The 22,891-nt window shown below is 45.5% G+C and overlaps 1 protein-coding gene across 3 annotated transcripts in view; it reads left to right on the top strand.

The window, feature by feature from the left end:
* plxnb2b (plexin b2b) overlaps positions 1-22,891 on the top strand; it is a 112,035-nt gene that overhangs the window by 11,815 nt on the left and 77,329 nt on the right. The window contains exon 2 of one of the 3 annotated variants that reach the window (XM_063903655.1): positions 11,478-11,680. The exons of 1 other annotated variant lie outside the window; for it this stretch is intronic. The gene's annotated coding sequence lies outside the window, so the exon portion shown is untranslated. The remainder of the gene's footprint in view (positions 1-11,477; positions 11,681-22,891) is intronic. One more of the 3 variants, XM_063903645.1, reaches the window with a different exon arrangement.

Consider the following 22,891-nt stretch of genomic DNA (forward strand, 5'->3'; position numbering starts at 1 on the left):
TTTCCTGCGAGTACACCAGGCTCTGGGGTTCCTCTTCTCCGCTTGCTGGGGTAATGACATGGTTGTGGCCCTCACTGCGGTCGCTGTGAAACAACAGATCTGCTTCACAACTGCACCTTTTCTGTCTGTTTATGTGAGGGTGATGGAGTGTGTGTTGTCATCTGGAGGTGTGCCATCAACCTTAGCCTCCCGAAACGAGCAATGATGAACAGTGTTTTTGTTTCACCTCTTCTCCTTTTTTTCTATTTCATCCCTTATTTCTCTCCCGACTGATTGAAACAGTCCTCGTGTTTTCACTTCTTTGCGATGTTTGGAAATAATTTGTCATGCTTGATTGTCACTGAGACATGACCAGAGTTTGGAATTCTTCCAGTTACTGCAGAGTTTTGTTTTTGCATTTGCCGGTTGGCCTGTCCAGGGTGGGAAAAGGGTGCAGTGGAGCCAATTATAGCAATGGGTTTTGTGCGCAGTAAGCGTAGCGTGGCAGTAGTGGATGTGATGGGTTTTTCATGGGACTGAGCCACAGTCACAGATGTAAAGGTTTGTTGTTTTTTGGTGATTGCAAATGATCAGTAAGGACAGTACAGTTCGAATCTGTGACTGATTGTTAGGATCAGGCACCACTCAAAGCCAGATGTTTTCACACCAGTATTTTAAATCTGCTTTCGTTACACCTACTTAATAATACAAGTGAGAGTTGTAATAATATGATTTTTTTGCAAAACCCAAAACAGAATAAAAGGCTTGTGCTGTTGGGGCCAAGTGCCTGTGCCTCCATTTGTTTGTGCTCACATGCTCTGTTTGGTGGTTATATCCTAGCACTAAGTGTGAAAGATAATTAATAAAATCCCCACACTCATAATTGATGCAGTTAAGGTTTTGAAAGCTAAAAATCCTCCCCATAGAGAGTATTCTTAGGGTGTTATCTCCTGAAACTGTCCCTTCTTCCCTGTGTTTGGAGCCAGTCTGTGATGCTGAGTTAGTTAGGCGCTGTACTGTAAATGATATGGCCAGGGCCATTAGCTTGATATTAGTCTGTTTATACTGCTGGCCCTTACCGATAGCTTAAGTGTTTTTCTGCTTATTAACTCTACTGTCATATACTCTTTTGTCACTATTGGTATTAATCTCAATGCACACATTTACATTACATTTTTTACAGCAGCACACAGTTAACCACAAGAGGGTTGATTAGCCAAGAAATGAACGAGAGGATACCAGTGCACTTTTTTTTTGCTTAGCTCAGTGTAGACTTTCAAAGAAGTGATTTGTATGCATGCTGCCTCACGGTCCCATGCCCTGTTTGCGGTAGCCAATCTGGACAGGGGGTTGTTATCAGAGGGCCTGAATGAAACAGCTGCCTAGCACTCTTCACTACAGCCCCGCTCAAGTCCTTCTACGCTTTTTGAAAATGTTGTGTTCTGCCCGTTGTGTCAGACACACTGCTCGTTAATGGCTCCTGGCTCTGATCCAACCTTATCCCACATTCTGAACCTGGCTTCGGTTGCATCAGGCCTCCTCTCACAACTAGGAGACTTACCTGGATCATGTTAGCCGGCAACAAGCCTCTGCAACGGATAGTTTTGAAAAGTGGTTGAGGCATTTGGAGGGTAAGCCCTACCCTACAGACTGCTCTGAGAGGGCATAGCTAGCACCTGCCACCGGAAACGCGCTAATATTTAGCGACGAGAGGGTTGCAGCAAAGCCCTGTGGGTAAGCCACACCAGATTTCTCTCTTCACAAACAAGCTTGGTTACATTGAATTGGCTTTTCATATTGTTTAGGCTTTGCCCTTTCCCTGCCCTTGACTCAGGGAGCTGCTATTAAAATCAGCTGCACGTACAGACCTGTCAGATCTATGTAGCCACTAGCAGCTAGACTTAGTACATCACCCTTATCTGTGATGTCACTTGCTTCCTCCCCTGTCCATGGTTGTCTGAGCCAGGTCATAAGCCACCCCCCTATCCTGCCTTTAGACCTGTCTGTTTTGCTGTAATGCAGCCTAAGCCTTTTGTTGAGAAGGGCATTAGCCTATATTTGTGGGCATGGGTGCTTTGTCATCCAGACCTGGGAATGTCTGCTCCAGATGGGTGATTAGTCACTACCGGGTGTATGTGTCTTTGGGAGACCGCGAGAGAGCTGCTGATGTGTGCATGTGACCTAGGATTGGAGTAATTACAAGAAGATGAGACCGACAGCCTAAATGAAGATAAAATACAGGCACTTGTATTGCTTCATGTCATGCGCTTCTGTACGTGTATGCGTGCACGGATGTGTGTGGTTCGGGTGTGTTTATCATCTAATAGCCATAACCCCCCCTCTCCCTGTACTCGCATCCCCAAAGCAATCTCATCTTTACCTCTGACTCGGCTAGCTGGGCTTCCATCAGCTATTTTGAGTGTAGCTCTCATGCCTGTAGGCTGCCTTAATGATAGCTTTTGCAACAAAAAAAAAGGCCAGCTGTTTGCTCACAAAGTATGAGAATGAAAAGTGGAGATGAGGAGGAAGAAGGAGAGGATGAAAGTGTCACAAGCCCTCTTTTGTACAGCTGCAGTCTCATACAGTTTAGCGGAGCAGACCTAACAAAAGCAAGAACACGTGCACCATGAAAGATTAATTGGTTGCTGTTAGCTCTAACTCTCATCATCACCTGCTGAAAAGCGTCGCCTGGTGTTAGCGGGGATAACAAGCCACCATGGCGAAGACGTTTTTCTCTCTCTGGGCACTGGCTGTCAAAAAGTTTCCGATGTCAGGCACACCTAAGTTAGAAATTGAAAGTGAGATTCTGTTGTTTGGTGCTCACCTGGTCTAGTTAGCACGGCGACGGCTCATCAACTGGCTCTGATTGCACTGTGGACATGGTTAACGGCCCATTTAGAGGTTGTGTGTGTGTGTAAGCGTGCACACAACTGAGCAACCGTGAAACATTTGTGTGTGTGTGTGGTGCACCACTGTCCAGACACATCTGCCTGGATTTAATTAGTTTTGCCTGGCACAGGGACGCTGCATTCTCTCTTGTGTTTAATAACACACTCGACAGTGGGCATTTATCAAGGTCTGATTCCGAATACAGCTTAAGGATCGGGCCTTCATTTGGCCAAAATACCTTTTTATTTTCGGTAACTCGTTGCAAATATGTTCCTATTGCCTGCTGGGGTATGTTGGAACACAAATCCTCTCTGTTGCACACATTCTGGCTCCCTTTCAGTCATCTCCTTTCATTTCCTCCCCCTTTCCTCTCCTCTCACTTCTCTTTTTTCATCAGTCATTGTATTAATTTGTCATGTCATGCGAATGACCCAAATTTCAAGGCCCTGGAATGCTTGCAGGGCTCTTACTTGGACTTGTCCTCCCCTGCTCTTTTTGATCAGAGCCTATGTGGTAAAAGGTTTCCCAGGTAGAGAGACCAAGGCCCTGTTTGGTTGTCTCCTCAATCAGAATCAGTAAGCGGTCCTCGGGTGCAAACAGACCCACTCATAAAGCCTTCCTCTTCCTTCAAAGTGCCTCCTTCCTCCTGTCTCCTGACTGCAGTGGCTTCTAATCAGGGCAGGAGGTTTTCGCTGGTGAACCAATATGAGTTGACAGACACCCTCCCCATCTTCTCCCTCTTCCCATTCCTTCTCTTCACATCTGCGAATGTTACCTGACGAGACTAATTTGTCAACCCCCTCCCCACATCTTCTCTTTCCGTCTGCTTGCCCAAGCCACCTGATCCCTCCCTCCTGTTGTGTCCGCCAGTGCCAACAGAGCTGAAGAGTCTGCTGTGTGTGTGTTTGAGTGGGAGGGGAGTCCGAAGAAGCGGAAACTAAACTGAGCGGAGCCAAGGTGCATACAGGTGCAGCTCCTCATGCCGCCCGAGGGATAGCAGTCAATGTCTCTCTATTTTAGTCCTCTTCCATCATGTGGCCTTTGTATGTCTCACGCTAGTCTTACCCAGGTCTAGCTAAACTCTCTTTCAGGGTAGGGTGGCCCCAGGAGGCGTAGTATCCACAGGGGGCATCCCTCCGGCTGTTGCTCCAGCTGTTGCTCTTCATCAGTCTTTAATTTCTTTGCTTATGTATCTTATGGATATTGTTTTTGTTATTATTGCTGACTTACTACAAGGACAATTTCCCCATAAGGGATAATAAAGATTTCTACAACTACTATGATATATTGCCTGCCAGAAGGGCCTCAAAAAGATAGTCAGGAATTCAAAAGCAGCAGGAGCAGCAGCTAACGTTGCCCCCAGCCCCTGCGCGAGCTGAGTGAATGCAAATGGGCTTTTTTAAATAAAGCAGAGCTCCCCAGCCGTAATAGTCTGCATGCCTCGCACAATGCAGCATAGACTCATATTCCCTCATTCAGTTCCACAACTTCCTTTTTGGGTGGGATTGGCTGTCTTGATTCCTTCCTCTGTCAGCGCACTAGAGGAGATTGCTTTGATTTTGGGGCAGACTTGACCAGATTAAATAGAGTCGATCTGGGCCGCATGGACGGGTGGCTTCGAGCCATCGTCTCATTTGGTTTCTCATTGTCGCTCGCAGCTCCCCTCCATTTTTGTTCTCTCCCCTTCCCTTTTGTTTGCCACACGCTTCTGCTCAGTATCTGGCCAATGATTGATAAGGCCCAATCCCTGACAATGCTTGGCACGCTGCACGGGATCGGTGGTGATGGCGCTCGTGCATTGTGAGGAGTGTGTGTGTCTGTTCAGGCTTTAGCAGGGAGATGGGATGCAGCTCAGGTCATTGTTTATCTACCTTTCCACTTCCAGATGGCGCTCAGCGGAAAGAAGGTGCTGCTTGACACTCTCTCTTTCTCTCTGTCTCTCTTTCCTCACTCCCCTCCTCAGTCCCCCCCTGTGGCTCACTCCGGAATATGGACTTGGTTCCAGGTCCAGAACAAGCAACATGAGGTGAGGGGGGAGGTGGTAAGAGAGCCAGGAAAGCAGACTGGGACTTGAGAGGGAGCCCTGGAAAGTCAGGTGGCAGTTTCTGTCTGTGTGTGTGTGTGTGTGTGTGTGTGTGTGTGTGTGTGTGTGTGTGTGTGTGTGTGTGTGTGTGTGTGTGTGTGTGTGTGTGTGTGTGTGTGTGTGTGTGTGTGTGTGTGTGTGTGTGTGTGTGTGTGTGTGTGTGTGTGTGTGTGTGTGTGTGTGTGTGTGTGTGTGTGTGTGTGTGTGTGTGTGTGTGTGTGTGTGTGTGTGTGTGTGTGTGTGTGTGTGTGTGTGTGTGTGTGTGTGTGTGTCTGTGTGTGTGTGTGTGTCGATGATTGTAGCACTGAGATAGCCTCACTTTTCAGTCTCTCCTGGAGCATTTTTTGAAACTGAATCCCAAAGCACGAGTGTTCTAGTACGACACCACATTTGAAGCACTTGAAACATTTTTCTTCGAGGTCATTGAATCATAAAAATATCTTCTCAGACAACAATTGAGTCAGGCAGGCCCGGTGCTCTAGTATGTCTAGATTGATGGACGCTCATTTCCAGCAGCTGTAGATAATCACAGTACGTCAGCCTGCACCAATCCTAACTCTTATCTGTGTCTGCCCACTGTCGGCATGGCATGAATGACCACAGGGACACGTATTTCTTTGTATTGTTCCAAAGTCCTGAGGGTGGGAATGTGTTTGTGCGTGCTAAACTTCGCTTATGCACACTGCATCCTGCGCTGAAAGAACACGTTCACCTGAAGTGCACCTTCACCACATGAGTACTTCAACAAAATTCACCTCCCTGTTTTGGAAAGTGCATACACTTAGGATAAGGCAGCACTATCAGATGTTTTTTTCCATTTTTGCCTGCCGCTTTTTAAGATGAATTATGCTCTGAAGTGTCTGGCGATAAGCCTTCTTTCTGTTAGAGTCCTTACTTGAAAATCTTCCACCGTAACATGTCAATGGTATCAGGTTGTGCTATGGCAGTGAAATGTTTTTTTTTCTAAATGATTTTACTTCTATTGCCTTCACCGTCAAGTGTTATCAAATAAAATGACTTCTCCCCAAGCGTTCAGTGCAGCAGTGGACTCTGGCGAAAGTCGCCTTGTTTCTCGTATCCGCTCTGCTGGCTAAAGGTCTTTGAGGGGGTTATTTTTGAGTGCTCTGTGCTAATTGTGGCCCTAATGGCATGCTGTTATAGCTAAGAGTGGTAAAAGCAGTCGGTTGGTGAGGCTTGCTGCCTTTTCCTGTGCGGCCTGATTACACTGTCTAGTTAATGCACCCTCCTCAGATACAAATGGAGGGTGGTTATTGCATCAGGAGAGACAGTCAGCCTGTCAAAATCGCCCTCTCTAACAGACAAGAGAGGGAGATAAAGGGAGATGGAGTTGAGTGAGAGAGAATTTATTCCGGAGAGCCAATTTCACTGAGGGGATAGCAGCGTGGTAGTGCAATTATGAAATATAGCTTTCTGTTTCAATAATGACCTTTTCTACATGGGCTGTATATAGGTCAGTGTAAATGATTCACAGAATGGTCCATAGTGTCGTATAGATGATGGCCTATAGATTCCTGCGGAGAGCAAAGACAGTTTCTAGTGAAAAATAGTTTTAGTGACAGCACTATGTTGAGCGACAATGGTTGAAATGACAGCTGGTGACACCGGAAAAAGCTGTGCAGGGCACTTCGCCACTACGCCTTTCCCAAGTTGTCGTCCTTATGCTGCTGTTAGTCAGTTCCCGGATACGTGGTATGTGTGTGTGTGGGAGTTTGTATCTGTTGGAACAGAAGGAAAAGGGCAATCTTGTGTGTTCTGTAATTATTTCACTCTAATTAATCATAAGCATCACATGATTGTTTTAACCATGGATTCATTTTCATATAAAAAATTGCACAACTTATTTCGCACACATGAAAGGCCAATTGAACCGGGCCCCCGCTCTGCTGCCAGCTCTGCTTACTATGCTGTCTGGAGAGATACTCAGAGGTAGTACAAGCCAGACGCTCTTCTTGCAGACGAGCCAAAGTTGGGGGAAAATACGAGGGTCAGGAACTGAAAAACTCATCCTGACCCGCTAATATAAGAAACAGACACTAGTGAAATTTCAAAGCTGCAGTAAACCAGAAAACATGTCCGACTGAGTTAAAAGCATTGCACAGGGACCTGAAATATTTATGCTTAACCACTCACCAACAGCATTACACACGCACATATGTATTTGCATGTTTAAATGCACATAAGCACCTCTTCACTCAAAGCCATTAAAAGCTGGCCATCATGTGTTATAGGCAGTGATCGACCCGGCAAAAACCCTCCTTGTAAACATATGCATTTTGCATTTAATGCAGATATCAAACCAAGAGCTGGATATTATTTCATTGAATCTATAATATGGCTTTATTAAATAATTTATCCATTGGTGGTTTTTTGAAAATTAAGCAGTTTTTTGCTCATTTCAGAAATGTTCAGGATAAAAAAGATAAGAAACGCTGCAAATATTCCATGACATGAAACACTAAATCAATAATGAAAAATGGTTTCAATTAAATTCTATTGAATTAATAATTAATACGAATTATCCCTTATCAAATGTTCAGTGTCTTTATTTCAACACTTCTATCTATCTATTTCAGGATACATTTTTAGACTTTACTAATGATTTTTGTATGAATTGGTGATTGCTCGAGAGATTAGATCATTGTCAGACCAACATCCGATGGGATTATTCAATGTGTGGTTTTGGACTGAAATGTGAGGTTCTTGGTTGGTTTAGGTTCTGTCTTATTGTAGCTTTGCTCACTTTAATTAGTTTGGATTACTAGAGAATTCTCAGCTCAATAAAATCAGTTTATGTTGTAGCCCCACACACACCCACACACACACACACACACCACAGAGCAGTCGATGTCGAGATGCCCCCCTGTGGTGCCAGTGTACAGCCATGCACAACTCTACTCTTATTATCATGATTGCCTGCAAAAGGTGGCAGGACGCTGAGTTCATTCACTCCACCAGACGGCTTCATAAAGTGGCTGCCGATGGTTCCCAGTGGGCCTTCATCAGCGGCAGAAAGCAGCGAAGCGCCTCAGGACTTTGCTCTCTGAAGTGACAATAGTTTTCATGCCGATAGAGGGAGAAAAAAAAGAGCAAGGAGGGTAGAAAAACAAGATGGCTGCTAGGCATCTGTTGAATGCCTCGTAGGAAGGTCATCCAGGATGTAATGAGGTGAAACGAGCAGTAGCTGTCAATCAGTTTGGACATTGTTGGGTTATAATGAGTGCCTGTTCTGAGTGGTAAGCACCTACATAACTAGGCAGCCAGCTTGAATCTAGACCACCTTTAGCCCTCCACCGTCTGCCTCTCTTTCCGTAATCTATTTCATCCTTCATTTTCTTTCCTCCTCATCGCGAGCTAGGCAAGTAATGCTACCCATGGACCATTTCCCGAGCATAATCCAACATCTGTCTTGCACACGTCTCATGCTTTGGCATTAAAACCTTCACTTTTCTGTCCTCCTCCTCCTCCTCCTCCTCCTCCACCCCCTCTAGATCCTCCACCCCCCTCTGGTAGCCGTCACAGCCGCTGAACGATTTCCTCTCACTGGGAGGCTCCTCTGAGTCACTGTGGCAGTGTCAAACGAGGCTCCTATTTAAGCTCATTAAATGTTTCCAAGAGAATAGGAAATCAATGGTGCATACCGGTGCGCGAGAACTTTTCTCTTAATTTAATTTACCCTCCCCCTTATCTGTTTTGCACATCTCTCCCTCTTTATTTTTCTCCTATCATGTTCTTCCCAGCCTGTCGTTTTCCTTTAAGTGGTGGAGGTGGCGGTGGTGGCGGGAGAGGTAGGATGTTTGGGAGGTGGGGGGGGCAGAAACGGTTGCCTTCAGAAACCATTTCGGACTTGTATTAGTGACAGGCACCATGGTGGGAGGCTGTCCAGACTTTTCAGTGTTGTTTAGGCCTCACCACATGGAAGACAATCGACTTGAAAGTTTTGCTCACACTGACCTCAGCCCCGGAGTTTCAGCTTTTGTCTCTGGCCATGCTGTTAAGGGAACAGGTTTCGACCAGAACAGAATGTTGCTTTGAAAACATGTTAGGAAATAAAGCACAGGGATATTTTCGGATTGAGATGCCCGCGGTTTAAACACACTCCCCCGTTGTGCTTCCTTCTTCTTCTGTTTTTCACCCAACTTCTCTTATTTTTTTCCATCTCAGATTTCTGCTAATCAGAACTTTTTGTGTGTGTGTGTGTGTGTGTGTGTGTGTGTGTGTGTGTGTGTGTGTGTGTGTGTGTGTGTGTGTGTGTGTGTGTGTGTGTGTGTGTGTGTGTGTGTGTGTGTGTGTGTGTGTGTGTGTGTGTGTGTGTGTGTGTGTGTGTGTGTGTGTGTGTGTGTGTGTGTGTGTGTGTGTGTGTGTGTGTGTGTGTGTGTGTGTGTGTGTGTGTGTGGCAGGGCTTTGTGCTGTGTGAAACTATGCCCGGGGGCTGGGCCCACACCTTCTCTGGAGCTCCTGTAATTGCTCTTTTGGGGCCTTGTCTCTGGCTCTGAGCCCGTCTCTATCACTCTCACTCTGTCGCTCTCCCTCGCTCTTTGGCCTCATCCCTTCTTTTTTTGCCCTCACTGCGACCCCCCTCCCGCTCTTCTCTCCCTACATGGCTCATTATGGCTGATCCCCACCTGCCCAATCTGGGAATTCTCTTTGCACACACATACAGAGCCACTCAGCAGTTTTCAGAGCTGCCTGTCGCTCGGATTGTTTGTGTGCTATCTGCTAGAAAACAGCTTTGCTAATACTGTTTGCCCGAGAAATTGGAACAATAGTGCCGACAAATTTTTTCCCCTCCAACTGGAGCAAACAGACAGTTTCTCATCTCTGTTCTGTCTGTCTGAGCACCATGTTTCATAAAGCCCTGGCCCTTCAACCCAAGCTCCAGCCTTTTGTATACACTAGCCTCTGCCTCAGGCTCCTTACCACAGGCCTGATCTTTTCCATTTCCATTCCCGCCCTCCTTCCAGGCTGTCACCCAGCAGCCCTACCATGCCTGTTCCCAGGCTAGGGGGCTTACTTTGAAGGATAATGGATATGGCCAGTTGCAGCTGCTCAGTAGCAGGGCACTATCATAGGAGTTATCTAAGGGCCTGAGTGGCCTGTGATGAATGGCTGGGAGCTGTGTGTCTCCAACGATCAATAAGCCACTAGCACACAGATGAGCTAGATGCCTCTTTGCTCTCCATTTTCCCGATCCACACATATATCTCCCTCTCATAATCTCCTAGTATGTTTGTGAACTTCTCCCTCCAATTCATGACCTGAATTGGAGCCATTGATCTTTTATCCTTGGCTTGTTTTAAATAAAGGGCCAGTATCTCCTCTCCACTGGAGCATGTAAGGTCTCTGACAGCACTTATTGCAACACTGGCAGCAAAGCGCACAAATAATACTTTAGCCTGATCGAAGCCCGTAATTGTAGAGGGAGGGGATAGAAAGTTAGGGAAGGAGAACACGAAGCTGCTATCACCCCCACCCTGGAGCACCGCTGAGGTTTCCATCGCAAGGCTGATGCAAGCAGTGGTCCCATGTGAATAAACACACTTGTAATGCAGACAAACACACACACGCATGCATACACCAAACAGTATTTCTGTCAGGGCTCATTGAGCGCAACCTGTCCCATAGCACCCGCACAGCCCCACCCAATCTGAAATGAAATAGGATGCTGTCAGTTTACTCTCTTCTTTGTCTCATTGTTGTGCACACATGTATGTGAGGTCTCTCCGGACCACCAACGCGTGTAAATTCATTTTTTGTACTAAAGAGCAACAGGTGTGTCAGTGCTGCCGTATGTGTTGGTTTTTGATCTGTTTTTCTCGCTCTGTCGGCGAAGGATTTGTGATGAAAAGACAGAACTGGAAATATCTCTCCCTCTCTGTCTCCCCTCTAGGGACTTTCAGGAGTCTGTATCTTCCTGTCTTCCTCCTCGTCTCACCTCTCCTCCCACTCCGCTCGTCTCCTCTCTCCCCCTAGCTCTGATCTTCCCTCTGATCTGCCGTTGTCTCTGTCACAAAGAGCAGATTCTCAGCCTGGTAATTGCATGTCTGCTGGCCACCACACCTGTTGCTGTCAGTACAGTGGTGTGAGGGGGTGGGGGGGTAGGCTATGCCCTTTAACTGCCTCACCACCACCTTTTGGTGCAGGTGTAAATCTTAAGGGAGGTGGGAGTGTAATTCGGCGAGCATGTACATGTCTGGTCTAGGGTGCTCCCACAGTTGATTGTGTTTATCTGTAACCTTGAGCTTCACCTCTAGTGTGTGTGTGTGTGTGTGTGTGTGTGTGTGTGTGTGTGTGTGTGTGTGTGTGTGTGTGTGTGTGTGTGTGTGTGTGTGTGTGTGTGTGTGTGTGTGTGTGTGTGTGTGTGTGTGTGTGTGTGTGTGTGTGTGTGTGTGTGTGTGTGTGTGTGTGTGTGTGTGTGTGTGTGTGTGTGTGTGATGCTTAACTCCCTCTTTCTTTCTCCCTCCCTAATCCTCTCCTCTTTTCCCCTCTCCTCTCTGCCCTTATCCAGAGCCCGGGCCCTTAATGAAGCTGGGGGTCAGCAGCAGTGTGCGGCTAATTGGCCAAGTTTGCCCGGGGCTCCGGCTGCCTGTGATTGAAGTGTCCAGTGAGGGCCCTCTGTGCAGCCGCCACTGCACCCTGCTCGGTTCCACTCCAACAGCCAAGACGCTCACTGCACCCCTGTCTGCCTCTCCCTAGTGAGTAGCCCCCGAGGTCATTCTATTTTCACTTACACTCCCTACACTTTGTCCAGTTTTCTTTCTACCTGAGTTAATTTTCACGCAACGAAAAGTCTTCAGACTTTCATTTCTCAATCCCTCGTCCCGTGTGTCATTCTTCTTGTAAACATTTCTCTTTTGTGCCTCGTTTTTTTGTGCTTCTATCTGTCCATTTTTTTCTTTAAAAAACTAGTGGTAGATTTTCATTCCCACACTTGGTCCCAGCATTTTCACACTTCCCTTGGCTTGTACCACCCTCACTTGCCACAGTGGGATTCGAGCAATTACTACGGTCCCCCATTGGCTGGCTGCCAGAAAAAAACAACAACTTCCAGACCCTATTTCTCTCACGACGCATCCAACAGCCCCAGCCCTGGCCAAGCTGCATCACACTGATCTGACTTAACAGGAGTTGGAGACGATGTCGTAGAGGGGGGTGGGGGAACTCTAATTAGTCGAGCCTCCACTTTCTACTCGTTAAGGCAGTCCTGGCTCCCATTGTTTGGCTGTCAGTACAGGAGTAGAGGTAGCAAGGCGATAGTGAGCTCTAGGGAAAGGACAGAGCAGATAGGATATACAGAGCAGAGGAAAGAGAGTGAGGCAATAGCTTTGCCGTCTGGCAGATAGCTGACTGTCTCACCTGGGAGACTCACAGGCAAGGGTCGGCCCGAAAGTGTCACAGCACACCAATGAAAATACTTTCAGTTATTGAGCTTACAGAACATTGCTTGCTTTTAAGTGGTCAACACAGTTTGTTTGTGTGTCTGGAAACAATGGTCCAATTATAAGTCAAGTCTTGACCTATACTTAGGAAGTAAGTTGTGTTCTCTCAAAACTTTATTAGCACAACACTTGGTTTCTATGCTTGTTTATAAAGGACTGCATGTCATTAAATAATACGTTAAGTAGTAGAAGGACAAGGTGAGGAATATTGACATGTAATGGTGCATGATATACTATAATTGGGTTAACCCACTGTTCATCTCTTCTGTCCAAGGTTTCGGGCCAGGGGGGGGCACACTTATCCCCAGAGAGTGGTGAAATTGAGCTGTAAAATAATTCATAGCAGTGAGAAAATATATGGTACTTCCATGCAAACATATGAGCATGAGTATTGTTAGTTGTGGCTGTTGTTTATATCCAAACCTATGAGTATATCTAGTTTAAGTATGTGATATACTGTAATATGTCATTATGCTTAATATTATTGGTACCCCTAAAATTGCATCTGACCCTTCCCCTCCATGTTTGAAATGGTCTAGAAACATGTCTTCCTCCTAAACTGTTTCTTTGGCGAACTTTAAAACCCAGAGCTGCCACAAAGCCTCAGGACTTGCTGGTTTCTTAGTGTGCCACACTTGTCCATCTGTGAAGGGCTTAGCTCGACAAACAACTTATTTTTCTCTCTCATCTTCTCCATAATCAGCCACTTGCTTAGGTCATAACTCTTGTGCTCCACTTTCCATCACATTTCCTCCAGCACTGCATGCCCGCCAGACTTCCTGCTGGTGTTAAAGATATACAAAATATGGCTTATTTGAAATGTAGGCTTCCCCATGTGGTTGTTCTAGCTGTGCTGAGTTAATAGAAATAGGGTGGAGGAATGTTTTTTTTCCCTCATAGTACTTAAGCTACGCCTGTGACCCAAAACACAAGGCATTAAAAATTCACACGTCTTATTTTTAGAGTTTTGTACACCGATTTTATCCTTTGTTGTTCCCACATTGCATCTCACATCCTGGAAGATTGTGTAAATGTCATGGTAATGACATGTTTTTTTGGTATCCATGAGGATTAGGAGGTGTCAATCATTCTTCCCATGAGGCTTTGCCCTGGCATAAACCCGGAGCAAAGAGGTATTTGGGTATGAATTAATTTGGATGCACAAGTGCAAACACATCTCTTGTTTTTGTCCTTTTTCAGCTGTTTACACAACACTGACCTTTTTATTTGCTGTGTTACGTCAAGGTACTTTGAACGTTAATCAATGCAGTCAACTAGACGGCTAATCACTGTTATTCTTGCTTGAGATGCACGTTTAGTTTACTGTTTTAAAATGTGTTTCTTTGAAGGATATGGCAAAAATAGGTAAACAAGACTTTGTACCGGATAGTCATACCTTCGACAAATAATATTTCAAAGAGTAGGCACACACAAAATATTGTTTTCCAAAAAGGCTCCCCGTTTATTCCGAATATTACTGATGGCGAAATCCTGACTGGTATTTTTGAAGTTTGTTCAGGTTAATAAGGTGAAGAGAAAGCTGTCCAACATCAAAAGTCTCTGCTATGACTTTTAAAAGGAGTCATAATTCAACTATGCATCCGCAGTGTTGTGTGAATAATTAATTTCTCACGCTAAATCAAAGTGATAATCCTAACTTTAATGCCTGTGATCTATGAAAACTCTTAAAATGGTTTGTTTCCAGCTATCTAAAGTCATTGCTATGACAATCAGTGTGGAAGAAATTGCACATGTTAAAAAATAATACCATGGCCATGCTTTGTTTGTAGTTCTATGAACCATTGAGTATATTCAGTTTTCTCTGCAGTGATGAATGAATAATTAAATTCCAGGCTTTAAGAATGTATTATCACCAAAGCAAAGTATTGCAGTGTTGGCATTAAGACAAGCACCTTCAGAATTTCTAAAGGTGGTTAAAAAAACCCCTAGCCTTTTTCAGACATACCTGCTAGATGATAAACTTAAACCACCGCAGGCCAACATACACACAGCGCCCTCATCCGCAGCCTACGTTTGGTTTTGCTCAACGCACACGGCAAATGCCATGTCCTTGTGGTACCAAAATAATATTAAACACCTTGTTCCTGACTCATCACCCCTCCTCCGCAGAGCTCCCCTAACTCCAACATGGTACTGCAGCCCTCCAGTTTTTCCATCGCCCCATGTGAATATCCAAGCTGTCGAGGCTGACTGGGCTGAACGTTTTCTTGCCAGGGCACAGTTGGAACAGATCCGGCCTCCGGGCAACATATACCGCTCCACTCCAGCCCCTGCAAACAAAGCCTGCCCTGCGCAACTGTCATTTAAATACTAAGCGCTTGGGATCACAACGTTAGATCAACTCTATACATACCTCATGGTTGTTTTTGAGAATTTTGGAGTGTGATGGCTTTTTATGCTTTGCAGCTTGCTAAGCACGAGCTGCCGTTTTTAGCAGGTGTGTGATTCATTGAATTTGCACTGAGCTACCAAAATAGAAAGAGGCATTTAGTAATCATCAAGATGTACGATTGTAGAAACCTGTATAGGCGATACAGGTGTTTTTTTGTGTGGATTATGGGCTTTTCTTTACCGAGAGGCATCCTTTTTATGAGCAACAAAGCGTTGTAATGGATATTTTTCAGATGATGGCATGGGACCTGTCTGCCAAGATAATCGTCCCATCTGCACCCTTTGGGGCTAAGAAATGTGGCCATCAGGCTTTACAGGAACATAAGTTAAACAGCCAGGCCCACTTTAAGGGGAAGCACAATGAGAGCCAGACTCCAGGCGAGCCTCTCAAACAGTTTCATATCAAATCCACAGATATACAAATCTCCACAATGATCTGCCAAGTTCCTGGAGAATTCAGCGGAGCAGGGAAACCAGAATTTCACACCCCCGCCCAAGCCCCATTCCTCTCAGCCATCACTGGACAACGCTTGGCAGCAGAGGGTTGATAGGAAACATCTGCGAAATTAGATGTGTGTGTGTGGATAGTTGAAAACACTCGCCAGATAAAGAATTGTGTTTTTATTTTATCATTTTGGAAGGCATCTTTTCCATGGCAGACAAGTCAATTATTCTAACATAGATCTCAGCGCAGAATGAATGAAATATGAATGTAGATACGAAATGCAAACTGTGTTAGTAGTTAAAGGCTCCAGGGGTGATGTTTTTAGAATCGATTGTGCAGCCCTGTTGGCATATTAACGAGCAGGAGCAAGTGGGAAAAGAAGATATGATAATGCACTTCCTTTGCAGCTAAATAACTTCCTGTGACGGGCGAAGAGGAAGTAAAGCAGCCCCCTATAGGCTGAATTTTACTCTGTACGACTAACAATGATGTGTTTGTGTGCTGACTCGTATATATTGTTAGGAAAAATACTATAAGACAATGATTCAGCAGGTCCTGCGGATGTTCCTCTGCAGCTGCCAGAGTTGTGGCTGCTGAGATTCACTGAAGTCTCTTTTATTTTGGTGTGCTGAGCAAAAATAAATAATGAAATGGAGCCAGTAATTGGTGGTTCTTGGTAATTAGGACCAAGCTGTCATCTAGCAAAGTTGCAGTCTGATGGTGCTGCAGCGAGGGCAGTAATTACTATTATCTATGGGGGTTGTTGACACAACAATAATCCCATTCTTAACCAGGATAGGGGGGCTTTTGTTTACTGTCCCTTTTTTAAGAGATTCCTCCACAACAATGCAGCTGACATAAATCTCTGAGTATTTGTGTTAATATCCATCGGGTAGGTAACACCAAACCATTACTGTATAAGGAGAGGAAGACCTCCTGGCCTTACATTTTCTGCTCTGTGACTATTTGAAGAGCGTGTCCATATTTTTCATTAGTCAAACAGTTAGAATTCTTCCCTGCAAGCGGTGTGACGCCCGACCATAAACAGCATTATCAACCATCTCAGCAGGTTTTCTAATACCCCGGTAATCCTGTCATTTCATTCATGGATACCGCTTGGGTTATCCTGGCCCTGGAGCATATCTGCCCGCCTGTCTCTGCTCCTCTGTGTGAGAGATTGGATTCCCCAATTCCTTTCCTGCTACGTCTTGCACATACACACAAGGTCCCACACACACACACACACACACACACACACACAGAGACTACCACAACCACATATGTTCATGCCCAAGTGTTCGCTCATCTATCGTCAGATCCCCATCGTGTAAATGGGCTGGTCAGACCTGATGATGTATAGGGTAGAGGACAATGGCACCGTATACCGTGTAGGGGATGGTTCCTAGTTGCGGATAATAACTTGCCCTTGCTGAAGTGAAATTCTGGTGATCTGGCTCAAGACTTACAAGCATAGCAGTTGCCCCTTCGAGATGAAGAAAGTGAATGGCCTCAAAAGAGTACCCAGGTGACGCTTCCCATTCCTGCTTTCACGCAAAGTGATGAAGCTGCCCGAGACTTCATGCTAGAAAGTGTGGAGAGCGATTATTGGGTGAGTGGAAAGGCGCAGCCTCGAGACGTGAGGGTAAGCAAAGGGTATACGAGTTGCTGTTTTCACCTTTACAGTGGCACACGGCACGCAAATTGCATCGACTCTGAATTAAACATGCGGCACCTCGTTGCTTGAGGCGTGATGGACATTTAAACGTATTGCAAGGCGGAGAACATGGCCTTTTTTAGTAGGTTATTTATAATGATGACACCATATTCATTTGATTATAATAAAATGTCCATTAGGCTGAGTGAATGGCGTGGGGAGGTGAGGCTGGCAGAGTGCAGCTCAATGTAATAACAATTGTGAGTCTGCCCTAAATGAGCCAAGGAAAGCGGGTTTGTGTAGATATTAGTTTCCTTTGTAGGGGTGCTCAGATCTGGTGATATGCCTCGCGAGGAGTAATAAAGAAATATATCTGTTTTTATTGTGCCTTGGCGACAGAGTTATGCTTAGAGCTAGTATAAAGAGCTGGAACATAGCGTAAAATGATATTATGGCCCATTAGGTGGGGGCCCGAGCTAAGCGTCGCTAGCGGTAACCGAGGACCGGGGGTAATGGGGCCGCGGCGTATTGTCTGTGATCTGCTCTTTCACTTCTCACTGATTGAATCGTCTACATCACCGGCACTCCATCTCCTGGGGAACCGGAGTAGACGAGGTGATTTTGGCTGAAGACATCACTCAGTCAAACCTAGGAGATAAGAGAATAGGGTAGGGGGAATTGGAACGTTCTGTTAAATGTAAAGGAAAGTGACGTTTGAGAATTATTGCTAGATTGTTGTCTGTAACGAACTGATCCCAAGGCGTAGAGATGTTTCATTTTGGAATAGGAAGAATCTTGTTCTTTTATTGCTTCGCATAGGGTCCCTTGCAACAAAACAGCAATAAACATGGTTTACTTTAGTTGGATTTCCGACTGCGAACAGAGGAGAATATATCTATGCTCAAGTTTTCTTCTCACAGGGTTATGCCTGCTTATGCTGCAGTACATCTTTACCAATGCTCTCAAGGTTTCTTAGTCTCCTGACCTTGTCTCTCTGTCTCTGTGGTCTGGATCTCTACAGAGCGGACCTCTACTGCTGGGGGCTCACCTCAGTGAATATCAATGGAAGGGGTTAAGATCAAATTAAGGTGATGTTCACTCTGGCAGAACCTTTAACGTGCCCTTCCCTTAGCACCCACTCCCACTCGACATATTCCTAGGAGGTGTCTGCAATGGTTGAGAAGAAATAAATTAGTATACGTAGCTTGAGGCTCGTCTACACCCAGAAACCGCCTGTAAACTCCGGTTCAACCCTAGTCCTTGTCAACCTACACCCAGCGAGTGTTGAATAGGCGAGACATTGTGTTGAGCGGCATAGTTTATCTGCTCTCCTGCGCAGCCATCATGGGGGCTCGGGAAGTAATCTGAACCAAGCAGGCAAAGAATTCCAGGCATCCTGAATGGAACCAGATGTGTGTTTTTGTTCGTCTGCCTGCTCTTGGTGACTTGCACATAAGACACAGAGACATACATGAATGGGCTTCTGGGAGTGAACCCGCACATATGCATACAATAACACAAGTCCTACAGGGCAGTCTGGCTTTCATAACAGAAGTAGATGGTGTGATAAGGAACGGGGTTGGCTTGAAACGGCCACTGCAGGCTTGTTGCTGTTAGCAAGCATTCCCTCCCTCCCTCTCATAGATTACCAGTCAAACTGTGTTGCTTCTACATGTTTGTACATGTCGGGCTGTATTGCCCCAGTAATGAGCAACATGCACGTCCCGGCCGTTTTTGAGAACTGGCTTATTCCACAGTTTTGTTGTTTGTTTTTTGTTACAGTGTGATAATTATCTATAGTTAAATTATATTTAACTGAACTAAGTTAAGGTATGGTATGGTACAACAAAAATAAAATAGATTTCTATTGGAGGCTTGGTTTATGATATACATGTTGATTTTCTGAAACTGACAAAGGAAATATTGGACCTGCCATACAAAAACAGTTGGTCTATGATGTATTATGGGATCACTGAAGAGATTATACAAAGGAGGGACGCATACCTGACTAAATTATTGTTTATAGCCAGTGTAAAAGATATAATTAGAAGCTGGTACAAAGTCCAAAGAAACAGGAGTGGCCTGATATTTTACAAGATATCTCCTGAGTGAAAAAATGTGCCTACATTTAGAAAGTTATATGTGAAAAAAAAAGTATCCCATTAAGCCACAGTTGTAAGCCACCCGGCACAAAAACAGATTCATGTTGTAAATAATGTATGGGCAACCATTGTTTGATTTAAAAAATGGTTAACACCGCTAGCTGGTTTCTGACATTACACTCACATTGCATAAGTGTTGACCCGAGGCCTTGGCCAAGGAACTTAGATGGTTCATCCAGCAACACACAAAAGCTTTTCAAATCTATTCCACATCCAAAGACTTGTTTCTTCTTCTTCTTGGCTCTGCTATACCATCAAAGGAAGTGGTGTTCATTGGCCGGGGTTATTGCTGGCAGGAATGTGTGACTAAGTGTGTGCGTGCTTGTTGCCTGAACATGTAGGCCCATATCAGCCATCACCACAGGAAATGACCGGCCGTTTGCTTTGAAGTCCCAGCAGAGTTTTTCATTATTTCTACTATCTCCAGAGACACAAGGCGACGGACCCCCCCCACCCCCCCAACCCCCCTTCTTACATTGCTGATACTCTGCACTCACCCTCCGCTGCTCCCCACTCAGAGCCTTGCCACCAAATGCTTGTTAGAATGCAGAACAAGCGACTATTAGCATAGAGCATAGGAGTGCTGGCCGCCACAGGGCACAAACCCCACCACTACCCACTCACTTTTACACACCACACTTGCCTGAAAAGGCTGAGAGGGCACGTGTAATTGCATTTTCCTCTCCCTGTGCAGAAACTCAAACGCAAGATACAGGAAATTCTAAGATTCCCAGACCCTGGCATATCCTTCCACTTCCTCTTTCCTCAGTTATTCCCAATCGCCTCACTGCTCACCTACACCCCCTTTAAACCTCCACTTCCTCTTTTTACGCTCCTAGCTTGTCAAAATGTGTGGCGTGCAGAGATGAAATTAATTGGATCACAGTGTAGAAGTGTTCAGCCCCCCATGGCTTACCGCTGTGTGAGGTAGGATTGGCACACGCTCACCAGAACTTATAAGAAGACCACGAGTAGCTCTGCTGCAAGTGTGTGCCAATCTGGAGCCTCGCCTCCTACACACATAATACACACTACTCTGCCGGATACACACAAACAACTGTCTTTTCTCCAGTGGTTCATACAATATATATGTACGACTTTCCAAACAGGGAGGCAGATGTGTTGTTTATCTGCCAGTAAGGCGCATGCCAAAGTGGCATGCCACAGTTGGGTGTGGTGGAAATCTGGGTTAGGAAATCCCTTGTCGAGGTTATTACATGCGGTAATGCTAATGAGGCTTTTGCTCCAGTAATGGCATTAACAAATGGAAATCGAGCATCACAATTTACTATGACAAAAACCTAATGACTAATGACTAAATATACAGTCTATTAGCACCAGGACAATCTGGATCATGTGCATGTTAATTCAGACATTTATGAGAAGCAACAGCAGTGGGTCTAGGCTACAATTAGAAATGCTTTTAAATGTTAAGCAGGTTTTATTTAGTCTTAAAGCCCGTTCATTCTTTGAGACGTGCCAATACATAAAATGTAAACCTTTTTTATGTAACCAGTTTATTTACAATAATTGCATTGCAGGGTTTTTAAGTGTCATGTCTTTATTGCGGCCAAGGGGTTCAGGGCAATGACCATGAACTGCAACGTCTTTGTGCATATTGAGTCAACTTTGTTGTACACTACCATCTCTTAAAGATGTAAATGTTTCCTAATTGAGATAAGCAAATATCTGATCAAAGAATTTATAAACAAGACCAGAATCTTACCAAGTATTCAATGGCATGGACACATTTTGTTTAATACTCAAAAAACATTGAGGTTCAATACCCATCCCCACTGTCTAGCTATTCCCTGATACGTGTGGAACCTGTCTTGTTGTTATAAATGCTAAATTTGTGCAAAGGTTACTATTTGTTTCCCCTTGCTGTCGGATTGGTGCTGTGTGGCACTGGCTTCTTGACTTCTCTGTTTGGCCTTCTCCCTCCGTCCTGCTGGCTGGCTTTGTCTGATTTATGACAGTCTGGAGCTAATGGTACAGAACCGGGATTTGTGTCTGTGGTGTTGTGACTGGACCAGTGCCGGCTCATTGGCCTCCTCACTCCTCTCTCTGTCTCCCTTGCGCTCTCTCACTTTCTCCCTCTGGATGAGGTGAGCGTCAGAGTGAGATGGCCAGTGAGCGACTCGGCTGTTGATCAGCATCCACGCGCTCCAACTCATTTGTCTTCACCTCCCCCTTCTTTTCACTCCGCCAGAGGATCCAGGCTGCAGGCTGGCGGGGGAGCCGACTCACCTTCAGACAAGGCCACCAAACCTTGCCTCACCTTTCATCCTGTTCATCCCTCATACTCCCCCGGTCCTTCCTCACACATGCTTGCTCTTTCACATTTTCCTCTAACTTTGTCCCTCTCTTGACGATACCGTGGACCAAGGCCAGGCTGCGAGGCAGGCAGGGGGCCTTGTATGTGGAACTGTGTTAATTAGCAGAGGAATCTGGAGACGAACGCTACGTTATCTACCGCCACAACCCCCCTCTCCTCCAAACCTCCTCATCTCTCTCCTTTTTCATTTCTCCCTCTCTCCATGTCTCTGGAGGTTGCTTCCATCATGCCGCTTGCGTCGCCAGATTTGTGAAGGATGTCGCTGCCAGCTGTCTTTTTCATGGACGGCTGCCAACCTCTCCCCATATCTTCCGTCCGTTGTCATTTCCTCGTTTATTTCCATCTTGCTCTATTTTGTCCCACCTCCCTCCGTTTATCTGTTAATGAACTCTGTGTCTCGAGCCTGTTTCTGTTTTCCAGCCTTGTCCCAGGGAGGGTATGTTTTTTTCTTTTTAGGCGAGGACGGCAAGTTATGGAGCCCTCGTTGGCACATTGGCGTAGTAGTACCAAGGTCGGGCAGGGCACTGAGTGGCCAGGTCGGCAGACAGTCTGTGGCTGCCTCACCATGCCAGATTTGCAATCTGTGTCCAGTTTGTTAAGTGCAAAACAGACTCTCTATTTCCCTCTCGATCTGGCTGTGTTTGACTTTATTCAGTGCCCTGAAAAAGGTCAGAAGAGCATGGGCAGACAAAGAGAGCTTTATATCCCATCTGAACAATGAGAATCCCAATCGATCGGCAGATTCTGTGCCACCTTCGTCTTTTTCCACCAGGCCCAGCAACATATTTTCTGCTTGGAAGCAGTCCTGCTATGGCGCCTTCGCCCCTGATTGAGTTCTTTGCACTGGGGGTGAATTGTTTCACATTCCAATTGCCAGTTTTAGATAGAAAGAGATGGTGAAAGACAGAAGCAGAGCACAAGGCAGAGTCGATTATGGTACATTTGTCTGAGACGTTTAATGTAGAATGAAGGCACTGCTGAAGTTCCCCGCACAAGCTGCACAGAGACATGCTTCTCTGGATCTAAAGAGGCTAGAATGTGTCTGTCTGTCTGGTTTCTAGTCCATCTGTGTGTGAATTCATTTTTGCATCCGTCTGTGTTATACTTGCTGAGTAGCCCTGTCTCCCCCAGTGTGAGTGCTGTTAAACGCTCCTGGACTTTATTTGACCCTGGCCTCCTAAGAGGTGTCATAGCAAGCCAAGTGTAAAACAGATGTATGCCAAATAAAGACATGAAATCCCTCCTACACACACACGCTCACCATGCATGTTGAGTGAGTCATTTTTTCTTTTTGTTAACACAAAGTAACTTTTGCTCCAGAGAATTCTGGCTTCATAAATTAAGCTCACTTGGCCTTTGATTATATCAATTAATCTGCACTGGCGGTGCTTGATGAAGGACACACAGGGCAAGGCTAATTGTGCCTTTAAACCAGTTGCATACGAATTTTGCTTTCATTAGTCACTCTGCTG

Source organism: Eleginops maclovinus, chromosome 2 (genome assembly GCF_036324505.1).
Source record: "Eleginops maclovinus isolate JMC-PN-2008 ecotype Puerto Natales chromosome 2, JC_Emac_rtc_rv5, whole genome shotgun sequence".
Classification (NCBI taxonomy): Eukaryota; Metazoa; Chordata; class Actinopteri; order Perciformes; family Eleginopidae; genus Eleginops; species Eleginops maclovinus.